This window comes from Pelodiscus sinensis, chromosome 24 (genome assembly GCF_049634645.1).
Source record: "Pelodiscus sinensis isolate JC-2024 chromosome 24, ASM4963464v1, whole genome shotgun sequence".
Classification (NCBI taxonomy): domain Eukaryota; kingdom Metazoa; phylum Chordata; order Testudines; family Trionychidae; genus Pelodiscus; species Pelodiscus sinensis.
In genome coordinates this window covers 20,034,514-20,048,142 of record NC_134734.1, presented here as the reverse complement: position 1 = coordinate 20,048,142, position 13,629 = coordinate 20,034,514, and the positions used below count along the sequence as shown (strand labels likewise).

Genomic DNA, 13,629 nt, shown 5'->3' with positions numbered 1-13,629 from the left:
GGGATCTAATAAATCACTTTTCTTTATCCCCCCTCTCCACACCACTCATGATTTTATAGACCTCTCTCATATCCCCCCTCAGTCTCCTCTTTTCTAAACTGAGGGGGGATATGATATCCGACAGCAGGGATGTCGGAATAGCGCGCCTGCTGTATTTCACAATAACAGGCGTGTTCAAAAGACGCGGAACAGCTGTTTGGGGATCCCGGAAGTATCCCGACATAGCGCCACCGTGTAGATGCACCCTAAGAGAGAAGGTGTTTTAAGGAGATTTTGGGGAGACGGCAACTACATGCAGAAGAGCCAAAAAATATTTTGGGGACCTGAGGATACTTTCTACCCCCCCGCTTGTCTGCCAACTGGCGCATACGCGGCCTGGACTCATGCCCAGACTCCTGGCCAGTTTGTCAGCCATGAAGGCTCGTCCAAGTCCTTTTCCTACCTTGGAAGCAGCCCTTGCGGACTGACAGTCGCATGACCGGTCTCTTTGCCTCTTCCCTTCCGTACAACAGCTACAAACTCTCTCCTGGTTTCCCCTCAGATTATTAACGCAATAATAATTAATAAAGCTCTCCTCCCAGAATCCAGCTCCTTGGCACGTCTGTGAGTGGGGTGGCCTGGCTGTGGAGACCCAGGCCTCCGTTGCACCAGCTGCTGCATGGACTCAAAGCAAGAGACAACCCCTGGGCTCCCGGGAAAGGAAACTGAGGCACGGAGCGGCTTGCCCATAGTCAGTGGGAATAGAAGCCGGCTGCCTGGAGTCTTAGCGGCTGATTCTCCCCTGCTCTGGGCACGGGGAGCTACCGAGGCAAAGTGCCGCGTTCGTGCCAGGTTTCGGGGTTTGGAGGACAACTCCATCTCTGGCACCCGGAATGCACCATGGGCCATGCGGGCGGCATGCTAACTTTTTCTGTTCTTTCTCTCCTTTTTTTTTTTATTTCAATCTAATTGAAGAGGGGGGGGGAGAAGGAGAGAGAGAGAGTTTGGAAGATAAAAGCTGCCAGGGCTAATTACACCTCATTATTCCAAAGGATCTCTCACGCCTCGCTTACTCTCAAACGCCAGCCAAAGTGCGGGGGAGGGGCGAGGGTATTAAGGGAGAGGCCTGGTTGAAAACAAAGTTAGTTAATTCACATGGCGCAGCAGAAAAGCCTGGTGCGTGGGGGGCTTCTTCTTCTTTCCCGCTCCCCCTCTCCCCTTCCTCCCCTTGACCGGGGAGGGCTTTAACTGCCACGGACGTCCCCAGCTCCTTTCTGGTCTAGGCGCTCGGGGGCGGGGGTGGAATTGTGACTTAATGGGGCGCTTTGTCGCTCTGACACTTCGGGGATTTCAAACTCCCAGGCCGATGACGGCGGCCGAGGGAGCGTCTACATGGAAGCGCTGCGGTGGGGCGCTGGGCCCCAGGGGCGCTGGAGGTGCAGACAAACCCCTCCCCCCCTCCCGGAGAAGTGAGCCCCTAGGAAATGAACAGGGAGCCAGATTCGGGCTGTGGGGTTCTGCATGCCAGCAGGGGCCTAGCTGGCGAGTGAGACAAACTCTCTCTCTCCACCTCCCCGGTGGGGAGAAGCCGCTGCCGGGCTGACAGTGCGGCGTTAGGGGCATCAGTGCGAGTCAGGTAGGACCCAGGCCCTGTTGTTTGCCTCAGAGAGCCTTGAAGGAGCCCAAAACACCAGCAAGACCAGGCTCTTTGCCCTCAAAAGCCGGGAAAAGCCGGGAACGGCCGAGCTGGCCTTGACTTCCTGAGGTGGCGGGGTCTAGTGAATCGAGCGCCAGACCCGGGACCCATTCCCAACGCTGTCACCGGCCTCCAGGCTGACCGTGGGCAAGTCCCGGCCCCGTCCGGGCCTCGGTTCCCCTGAGGCGCATGGCTCTGACCTTCCTTTGACGAAAGCTTTGGCGTCTACTGATGAAAAGCCCAACCTACAAGCCAGGGGTATGAGCAGGATTTCTTCATAAAGCGCTGTGGAAAAGCCCAGGCAACCACAAAACCCATCCAGTCACTCAACACCAAGCAAGAAAGTGGTACCAGCCGCTGCCTCATGCCTATCCCTGCATCCTTGTCGTCCCTGCCCCAGGCTTCCCCATACATCCCCAATCCTTACCAGCGCTTGCAACGGGCTAGGAAAGCACATGGAGTCATCTAGAAGTGGCGCTGGGCTCTTCGTGCCACTCAACGCTTGCCCCGATCCACATGGACGGCCGCAGATGTTTAGTTCCTTGCAGAACCTGGCCCCAGGTCAGAGTGTGGACCAAGCAATGCTCAGCTTCAATCCGGACAGATCAACCCAACAGGGAGAAGCCATAGTGCATGGTGGTGCATGGTCTGAACAGCACAGGAAGAAGGAGAGCCAAGGGCTTCTATTCCCAGGGCTTCTGCTCCAGTCAGGATCCTATTCCCTTGCTCTTTACACGTTAACGGTGGGAAATCACGGCGCTGCTCCATGCCTCAGTTTCCCTGCCTGTGAAAGGAGAAAATAAACACGGCAACGTTTCATTCCTATTTACAAAAGGCTTTGCGATCCTCAGAGGGATGTGCTGCTGGGAAGACAGGGCCAAGATCAGGATGTTTTATCTGAAGTGAAAAAAAAAAAAAGCAAAAGTGATTCTGGGCTGCATTAACAGGAGTGTTGTGAGCGAGACACGAGATGTCATTTTTCCGCTCTACTCTGTGCTGATTAGGCCTCAGCTGGAGTATTGTGTCCAGTTCTGGGCACCACATTTCAGGAAAGATGTGGAGAAATTGGAGAAGGTCCAGAGAAGAGCAACAAAAATGATGACAGGTCTAGAAAACATGAGCTAGGAGGGAAGACTGAAAGAATTGGGCTTGTTTAGTTTAGAAAAAGAGAAGACTGAGAGAGGACATGATCCATCACTGGGGATATTTAAGAGCAGGTTAGACAGACACCTGTCAGAGATGATCTAGACCGGGGTGGCTAGCATGTGGCTCTTTGCTTAAAGAAATGTGGCTTTTTTTTGCGCAAAAGCATCTGTGCCAGTGTAGACACTCTCTTGCGCAAGAAAGCTCTGATGGCCATTTTAGCCATCGGGCTTTCTTGCACAAGAAATTAACTTGCCTGTGTACACTGGCCCTCTTGTGCAAGAATACTTGCACGAGAGGGCTTATCCCTGAGTGGGAGCATCAAAGTATTTGCGCAAGAACCACTGATGTTGTACAGTACAAAGTCAGTGTTCTTGTGCAAATACTCGCGGCCAGTATAGACGGGCGGCAAGATTTTGCGCAAAATCTTGCCAGTCTATACGCACCCAAAGTCTTCATGGATGCAGAATAAGGCAGCCAACACAGATGTCATATATATTCAAATTCCAGGGCAAAAAAAGAAGCAGCGTGTACCTGGTTTACACTGTGTTTCTTTAAAGAAAATTCAAAGGCGATTGTTTGCCAGGCTGAAGCAATTATTCCGAGATATGAGTCTCTCCCTTATTGTTTTTGAATCTGTCATATTTGCAGTCTGGGACAAACTTGAATTTTTAGATCTATAAAAAGGCCATAATCTTCAGAAGTAAAAAAAAAAAAAAAAATGAGGAAACCATACCAGAGATCAACAAGCTGGAGTGAAACACGCACTTCAAATTGTGCTAATTTACTTCTCAGTTCAGTTTCATTATAAAAAACACACAGGACATAGTAGGGCAATAATGTTAAATTTAAATTACATGCTGGGGATGCTTTTTCTTTTTTTAGTGTGAGAATATTATTGTATTTTTAAAGGGTTTTTTTTTAATTTGATGTTTGTTCCTTGTCAAATTCTCTGAAGATCTAAGGACTGGCTGTGAATTTTTTAAATGACTAGAGACTTTTTAATGTTTTTTTGTCCGACATGTCCTGTAATGTTATTTTTATCACTATATTTTGTGTACTATGTCTATATCTATCGATCGATCGATCGATCGATAGATAGATAGATAGATAGATAGATAGATAGATAGATAGATAGATAGATAGATAAAATAGGTATATAATACGTGGCTCACACTCTATCCACAGCTATTTTGGCTCTTCGTCTCTAACTGGTTGGCCACCTGGATCTAGACAGTGCTTGGTCCTGCCGTAAGGGCAGGGGACTGGACTCGATGACCTCTCGAGGTCCCTTCCAGTTCTAGAATTCTATGATTCTATGATTTCAGGAGCATTGCACTGGTGTTTCAAGAGACAAAAAATATACAGACTACTTCCATCATGGAGGGTATATTGGATAGGTACATTTGCAAGAAGACAGGATCTTTATTACCTATCCCTAAGAGTTAATTTCTTTCTTTCTTTCTTTCTTTCTTTCTTTCTTTCTTTCTTTCTTTCTTTCTTTCTTTCTTTCTTTCTTTCTTTCTTTCTTTCTTTCTAGTTGCTGTAGAGATGAACACAAGATGTCACCGCCAGAGATTTCTGACATGAAGAAGGAAAAAAAGGCATCAGTAGCAAAAGCAACTTTTTGACAAAAAAAAAAAAAGAAAAAAAGATTTGCTTTCACACAAATGCCCCTGGTTATTCCTGGCCGGAGGAGGGGATGGGTCAACAGGGAATATATATGTTTAGAGAGCAGGGTTTTCTTCTGTGCTGAGCGTTTTGCAAAGATTTCCAGGCAATCTCAGTGGGGTTTTTTGAAGCTGTCATACTAGGGTTGGTTGTTTTGTGTGTGTGTGGTTTTTTTTAATCGCTGAGGAACAGACTCCAAAGAAGAGACAGCTGCCTGTAGATTTCAATTATTATATGTTTGGTTTTGATGGTCTAGCAATTAACTTGTTTCTCAGGAGTAGTTTTAATACTGAAAGAAATCCACCCTTGTTAACCCCCCCACCTACCAGCCCACACTTCTTAGGAAGACACTGCAAAAGTTTTCACTGTGACCCACGCAAGAGATCAAACTCCTATTTTGTGCTTTCGAAGTGATAGCTTGTCATGTAAAGTGAACACTTGGAAACTTGGTCAATGCGCGCTTGCCCAGCCAAACTGTGCCCTGGGAACAATACAGTTGCCCCGGCTAGAGCATTGAGAGAGCGAGCTTCTTCTCTAGGAAATATTTTTCTTCAATCAGCAAAGGAGAATCCACAGGGTTGACGTCTGCGTTTGGACAATCCCGTGAGGGGCATATTTAGGCACCTGAGCCAAGGTGGTGGCCATGGTAAAATGCTGACCAAAATTCAGCGCAAACTTCCCAACTATGCCAAAAGCCAGCGCTCTTAGCAATGGCTTTATTATCGCCTCGGGAACTTGGAGCCGAGCGTGCAACATTTGTAGTTCATAAAACACAACACGCAGCGTGTAGTGACTATTTTGCTTTTTAAGCTCAATGGAGCTGTTGAGGATGCAAATTATTTTTTATGTGCGTAGTAAACGAGAGGTCTTAAAATACAATTTACAAGGAGCATAAACACAGGAGAGGGAGAGGAGTATTGGTCACAATCAGTGCTTAATTTATCATGAAAGAGGTTCAAGCCATTTTTTTTTACTTTCATAACTGGCAAGACCCAGCACACATTAAGCAGTAGTTACAATGACTGTACTCAGGTTACACATAAATTGTTGCTGTTAACTTTTTATACGGCCACACTTAGTTTTCCCTCCTGTCTATTTTTTGATGCCTCAATTGGGATGTGATTTACAATTAGCCACATTTATTGGTGCAAAATATTCCACATCTGCACACCTCCCTTTGCAGCTCATGTTGCAAATAATTGCCTTTTTGGTTTTAGCCCATTGCAAAATCAGATCTTTTTTTAAAAAAATTAACAACTAGCAAATGGGCAAAAGATTGCTTTTTCTACAAATTTTTCCACAGCCACAATATCGAAGTGGCTTGAAACTACCTATTATGCTTTATTTCTTTAAAAAAAATACCTCAAATATACATTTGTCTGAGTGTGGAATATGGCAAATGTGTTACAAGTCATGTAAGTCCCAATCCACTGCCTATTTAAATCAAGTGGCAATCTTTTCACAGTCTTTACCAGAAGTTAGATCAAGCCCCTAGTTAGATGTTTAGGCATGGTAGAAATATTAATAATAACTTCTGGAAAATAGACACAACTTGGCTAAATGGCAGGCTTAAACTCAAGAAGGACTGGTGGGTTTTATAACCAACTATTGTATCAGGATGTGTGCTAGACACGGATATTTTAAAAGGACCCCACACAATAGTAAAGAAACAAAATTAGACAAGAAGGTCAGTGAAACACCATTTGCCATGTACTCACACTTTGCTGTCATAAAATGATCGCTGGTCATAAAATATTCCTGCTAAAGAGTGAGGTGTAGGATGCAGGGTTCCTAAGCAATCTATTTTGCTTAGCATCATGATAGATAGATAGATAGATAGATAGATAGATAGATAGATAGATAGATAGATAGATAGATAGATAGATAGATAGATAGATAGATAGATAGATAGATACGGTGTATGGAGAAAGAAAGAAAGAAAGAAAGAAAGAAAGAAAGAAAGAAAGAAAGAAAGAAAGAAAGAAAGAAAGAAAGAAAGAAAGAAAGAAAGAAAGAAAGAAAGAAAGAAAGAAAGAAAGAAAGAAAGAAAGAAACTGCTATATATATATATATATATATGCCTCTCATATTAAATAGACAGATTAGATGTATAATTTAATTATTGGTTGCCTAGGGACTACAGCAACGGTGCACTAGAAATACCTAGTCAGATAGGTTTAATTTCCCTTTAGATTAAGTTATTTAATACAACCCATATACATCAAGGAGATGAAACACCTGCCTAAGAAAGGTGAGCTCTCTAGAAAGCGAGATTTTACAAGGTATGCTCAGTGAATCCTCATTATATAGGCACCAGTAACAATAATCCGGAAGATTTTAATTCAGCAAAGGGGTTTTTTTTTTAATAAAAAAAGTGTAGCAATCTCTCTTTATCACCCTTCTTTATTGGTATAGCTGAGTGTTAGTCCTGGATACACAAGCCCAAAAACTGATGCTTCAATAGCTTATGCAAGTTTGTCTTTCCATTGTAGATATACTCGTCTGGATTTTATATATTTATATTTCTCTGCATATCTGCCTCTGCATCTCTGTTCTACACCTAGATACATTGTTCCGAGGAACATGTTAAACATCCGAGGACAATGTTTAAATAATTGTTGTTTAGGATTAGAATTCCTTCAGGTTTGCTCTGATATTAAACTAAATACTGCTATGAAACCACTTTCTCTGGGTCTCATTAAAAATGATTCAACGAATCCCTGCACCTTGGTATAAATCCGAGAGCTAAATCTGTTTTTTATCTATTCTATTTAAAAAAAATTAAGTAAAAGACACTAGAGCAAGTGAGCAGAGAGAGCGGCTTTCAGGCTGACTACCGCATACCTCTGTACATTAAGGACAATAATAAATCACAGCTTCATTAAGGTGGGTTAGAAAGATTTGATCAGTGTTTATAAAGGACTTTGCATGCCTCGGGGGGCTGCACAGTGGAAGAGGAAATTATGACTAAGGAACACAATCAACTTAATAAACTACACTCCTGTCTGAATATTATTAACTTGATGTTGTTAAAGTAGCCCTTAAGATAAAAGATATTGGAGAACAAATGTTATTTTTGTTTGTTTATTTTGTGCATTTGCCAGCACTCTATGTCATCTTTTCCCCTGAATTGTCAGTTAGAATGCTAGGATTTTTTAAAATTTATTTATTTTTTAACACAGCAACGTCAGAGAGAGAGAAAAAAAATTTCAAACAGGAAAACGTGATAAGAAAACCTCAAACTTTGACACATGGCTTCATGGGGCAGGTGAGATACATGACATTGCTTTTAGCTCATTTTTGGAAATTGTCAGGATTTCAAGGTAACCATGTCTTTGGGGGATTTAGATGCACAGGTACAAAATGAACAAAATAAGCAGAATTCTCTATGAACAGGATAGTTTGTGTAGTAGGAACTTAGGTTTCCCGCTGAGCAATTTTATTTGCATACCAAAACAATTCAATTTCTTCCTAAATACGAAACTTAATTTTCCCCTCACCACCCTGAAGACTGTTTTCTCCTTTAGATATATTAGGAATTTTGCATGCCACAATCGTTTCAATCTGACCAAAATCATGTATTTGTGAAAAATTATATTAAAAATCTACCTCGCTACATTGTCAACATTTTCCCTCTTTAGCCTATGTAGTTTTTCAAGCCTTATGTACCCAGGAGAAAAAAGCAAGAATGAGTAAGAAATGTAGAAAGGAAACATCACTCAGCATTCCACGTTAATCCTGACTTCATTAATTTGTATTTTAAAATGTTCTGCACAGTGTGAAAGGCTTCTCATCTGCATGTCATTTCACATATCTCGCACCAGAGAAATCTTTTTATCCTTAGGAATCTTTTCTACAATGTTCCGAAACAAACCACAATAAAACAATCATAAAAAAATGATTTAAAAAACAGCAACTCCTCTTGCTTCATTTATTTTTTAAAACTTGCATGCCCAAAAAGAAGAAAGGCTGAACACTGAGAAGTGGATTTTAAAAACACAGCACAAAGAATTACGTTTAATTGTGACAGAAGGTTTTAAATGCTGTATTTTATCTCTAGTATATATTTCATACAAGGATTGCAATTACCACTGCAGGTTTTATCGATTGTATTTTCTCTGCAGTGTGTGGTATTTTTATACAACAATCGCCCATTCCTTTACAATTCCGTTAGATAGCCCCAAAACTTTACCTCTGTATTTGCAATTGTCAAAGTATTTTCTGCACATGTTGAAGCAACTTTAGCTATTTATCGAAGGCAAAAAGTAGCAAGTTCTTCAGCGCTGGATGTATATGCAGCTCCCTTGGAAAAGCGCATAAAAGACACTTGCACATAAATAACTATTAAGTAGGATTTAAAAAATAAAGCAATTGAGACTGGATAATTCCCTCCATAATAAATCAGCTCTATTCTCCAGAACATGGAAAGCCCTTATGCGCCTGGGGTATTTAGCATGTCTTTTAACAAAGCTGAAGGATTTGTATTTAAATTGTACTTTATGGGTCTTGGTCTCCATTTGCCCCATACTTTGTGTGCTGTCATTTACGCCAGTGCAAAGCAGGGACAGGGTAAAATGCTACCAAATTGGCTTACACCTGGTGTAAATGACCACACAGGAGGCAGGGCAACATAGAATCAGGCCTTACATTTCTGGAATCGGCGATCAAGCCCCTTTAAATGAACCAGCTAAGAGAGAACACAAATGCAGAACCAGATTCTGAGTCCCGCGAAAGCCTCTTTGAGCACGATGGCCAGGCAAAAAGGGTTGCAAACAGGTTTTGTTTAAGTGCCTGAGTGGTGTAAAGGGGGGTTCAAAGTGAATCAGGCCCTAAATGGACCCAAAGTAGAGTGAAGTGAAGGAGGGGACTTCAGATTTGATCAACAGACTGAATTATTTAAGGGATCATGTTTAATATCTAGTGCCCCCCCTTCAAAATGCACCTATTCTGCCTTCAGTAAATAGACTACATCAGTGTTTCTCAACCAGCGGTATGAATACCCCCGGGGTATTCGAGAAAAGTCTGGGGGGTACATCCACACAACTGAAATTTGGAGAAAACTGATTTTTTTGTTTTAAGTTTGACAACGCTTTATTATTTTTGTACTTTTGACACCCCAAAATTTCATCACCCGCCCAGCTACAATTAAGTTGTTTAAACAAATGTGTTGCAATGCTAGAAAAAAATGTTGCGTGTCTGAAAACTGTAGGTACTGGGGGTACTTATAAATTTTTAAGGGGGTACTTACAACCATTTTTTAAAAAGGGATACTTTATAAAAAAAAGGTTGAGAAACACTGGACTACATTACCATGCCGCACAAATTGCAACCACTGCCTAGCAATCACACCCTCTAGGAGGCAATTCCTGCAAGAAACGGATCTGAGAAATTTGAAAACTAAAAGGTGACTGACTGTTGCAGAAAACACTGTTCAGGTCAGTTTCTCACAGAACCACTTTTCTATCGCCAGGGCTGTTTTGGGTGTCCGAAGGTTCTACATCCAATAGGGGTAGGCATGGGGTTTGATTCTGTTACATTCTCATGGCCAGTCCTGCCTCTCAACAGCTGAGTGGGGGACAAAATCCCCCAAATGAAGGGCTATGAAAAAAAAATTAGGCATGCGGGAAACTTAAAATGATTTGAGGTTCCTTCTTCAGGTGTAAAGGGTCTCTTTAAAATCTCAGTTTCATGGCAGGTGATTTCTGAGCTAAATCATTTTAACAATAAAAGTGAGGAGACACTTAATGGTTCTGGAAAGTAAATACCTGGAATGTACTCAGTCATGTACAATTGAGAGGTCCAGTATTGGCATATACAGTAAAGAGAGTAAGTTAAATTAATCAAATGAACGCCAAAACCACAGCTAATCAAAGGGTGCAACAAGCAAGAGAACATATAGATGTGAGAAACCAAATGACTAATTTTCTACCAAATTCTTGGGGGAATAGAAATATATTCATGTTCTGAGAAACTTTTGAGAATTAACTCTCTTTGAAGGGGATACAGGAATCACGCCATTATTTTGGTTGGGAATGGATTTCACAATTATTTAAAGTAGCAAGGTGCCCCTCCTGCAAAGTTCTATCCCAACTTCAAACTTTTCCAACCTTCAGGGCCATTTAAATCTGACCTGATTTTGTTTTAAACAAGAGGCAGTCCATCACATTGCAAACAGAGGTTGTTGTGGGGTTTTTTTATTATTATGTACCAGGGGCAAGATTTTCCATTCCGCATTAAATGGTTTTTTATCCCATCAGTTTTTCATTCCATTTTTCTAATGGGATTTGCTTGCTTCAGTCACAGGACAATATATGCAAAGTTACATTATCAAGCGTCATCTTGACAAACTGATTGCATTAGAATCTCTCACAGTAAAAAAAAATGAATCAAAAATTAACCCACCTTATTTGTTTTTGCTTATTTTAAAAGATCACTTCTCTTCCAGCAGCTTTTGTATATGAAAGCCTTTTAGCAACTGAAAAGAAAAGCATTCACCCTGATAAAAATGCTACCAGGTTCAATATAATTTACTTTGCTTAGCATCTTTCATGCTAAGTACCTTTGCTGAGTTCTATACTGAGGAGTGATTAGAGTACGCCATACATTACCGAAAGCTGAGATTCCATTTTGGAAGAAAATTGGAACAAAATAAGTACATTTGATGCAATTTTAGGATCAGTTGCATGAGTGATATATCCCAGATATATTTAGTTGCATTAAAGATACATTACTGTAAAAGGAAATATTCCCATTTTAATGTAAGTGTTTCTGAAGGAAGTAGGACATTTCTGTCTTGGGATATTGTAGCTCTGTTTGATCACTTTGTAATGCATCTGCCCTGTGATACAGATGTGGGGCGTTTTCTCTTCTAGCCTGAAAAAACGGGCTTCTTTTGGAAAAACAAAAATCCAGCGGGGTCTACAGCAGACCTTTGAAAACAGCAACAGGGTGAAAGGGACAATTGAACGGTGCAAAGGGAAATGATGACCACAAAGTATCACAGCGAATGAAGGTATAAAGATAATTTTAGGGCTTGACACTGCAAACTCTGCGTAGCTTTGCTCACAGGAGTATGGGTTAGTGCCGATCCTCAGCCAGGAGGTAGAGTCTGCAGGACTAAGCTCTTGGTCTTACTTGTACCTGCTTTGGTACAAACGGCTTTCTAAGGTTGTAGACAACTAGCCGGCTCTTGTTTTCGGCCACACCAAGTGTCATTCTGCAGTGGCTCCATTGACTCCAACGGCCTTTCTCTAGATTTACAAGGGTGTAAACAGAGCTCTGAATCGGCCCTAATAATGAGGCCAATTCCACAGCATTTTCATCACCCTCCCTCCGGTGACACGGTGGGTTTTCTGTAGCACTGTCTTCACTGTAGCATGTGAGGGCACAATCCCGAAGCACCGACACAGAAGTGGCACCCGTTTAGACAACAGAATTCTCCCAGAGGTGAAATTAATCATGGGAATAAAAGCCCTTTGCAGGATCGGGGTCTCGGCACTAAAGGGACAGAGCAGCTTTGCAACAATGCCACGAAAATGCTCAATCCAGGCCCAGAGTTTATCCCCGTCCCTTTTACTATCATGATGCATCTTTGATCTCACTGGTGAAAAACAATCATTCCCCAGGGTGAACGGGCATGTTGGATTTTGTAAGCTTCATATACATTGTACAGGTTGAACCTCTCTAGTGAAGCGCCCTTGGAAACTGACTGATGCTGAACCAGAAGTAGCAAGGGATTGTACTCTGGATTTGCCAGACCAGGAGAGGTTAATATTGTCTAGCAGCATTGCCCACACATGCACTGCTAACAGGGCTCTTAAAAGACTTTTAGGGGTAAGTTAGAGCTAAAGAACAGCACAGAACCCTGAAAGCCAGGACTGGTGGGTGTAAACAAACTTTACGGGGCTGCAGGAAACTTGGCCACCCCCAGGATAAGTGAACATCCAGCTAACTGCAATCATGCCGGACCACAGGTGTTGCCGAACTAGAGAGGTTCAGCCTCTACATGTCCTATATCCATCATACTGTTACACTTAAACATCCCATTTGCCTCGGCTCACACTGTCTTCTGGGATCTTACTACATGGGCATGAACTGCTGTATGGAACTCAGATGATTCTTAGCACTGGTCACTGCAATGTCCTTTTCTGGGATGCTATAATAGTTGCGTCCTTGTTTAACTCCGGAGAGATGGTATTTCTACCTCTCTCTCTGCTGCCAGTGTCTTTTAAAAGGCAACGAAATCCATGTCCACCTGGAATATGCGACTCAGAATTCCAGCATCCCCCTCCCCCCCTTTGCAGTGTTGCCTGTTGCTTATTTACATGTAAATCTCATCGTTTTCCTGAAAGGACCTACAAAATTTCCCCCTCTATAGAACAGCTCCAGTTTCTTTCGGTTCCCCTCTGGTATTTAGAACGCCTGCTGCACATTTTCTTCCACTGTCAGTCGGGGTGATTTCTCTCTCTCTCTCTCTCTCTCTCTCCGTTTGTTTTTCTTATTTGCCATGGTGCTTATAATAGGTGATGTCAACACAGACAACCCCCCCTCCGATTTCTAAATTAGCTCTAGCTAAAATAAAATGTCCTCCTTTGGGTACAAGAGTTTCACAAATGCATCCATAAAAAAGAAATTACAAACACATGAAAACAAACAGTGAGCCTGATTTGTACACTCTCGTGTGAAACACGGACTCTGGGCTTGTCAATTTCATTTGTGGAGTATAATTTTTTTGTACCCGCCTATGCTTTAAAGACTCCAGCAAAGTCTGAGAGGCAGAAATTGGCATCCAAAGAGTTCTCCAAGAGTTTGCAGCCTAAAGGTCCCGGGAATATGATGAGATTGACAAGCCTATTCTTTTTTAGAAAAAAAAAAAAAAAGAAAACCAAAACCAAAATTCATCACCACGAAGGGATGCATGTTTGATGGACGTGCCAGGTCTCTCGGATCGTTTGCCTATTAACCCTTGGCAATCCTAATGCATGGATGTACGCAGGAAGCAACCGATAGCGTGAAAATGGAGCAATTTTTCCTGAGTGCAAAAAAAAAAAAGTTGTCTGCTTTAAAAAAAAAAATCAGTCGCATCTGCTTTTACTGAAACAAAACCAAGCCAGAAAACAGCAGATGAGAATTTCTCCCGA

General features: G+C 42.1%; 1 long non-coding RNA gene across 2 annotated transcripts in view; it reads right to left on the bottom strand.

Moving 5' to 3' along the window:
- The window catches only part of LOC142819542 (uncharacterized), a 60,116-nt gene that overhangs the window by 45,740 nt on the left and 747 nt on the right, over positions 1-13,629 (bottom strand). For both annotated transcript variants that reach the window (XR_012897452.1, XR_012897453.1), the window contains exons 2-3: positions 4,251-4,399; positions 2,103-2,459 (exon numbers count right to left, since the gene is read on the bottom strand). This is a non-coding gene — a long non-coding RNA (uncharacterized LOC142819542). The remainder of the gene's footprint in view (positions 1-2,102; positions 2,460-4,250; positions 4,400-13,629) is intronic.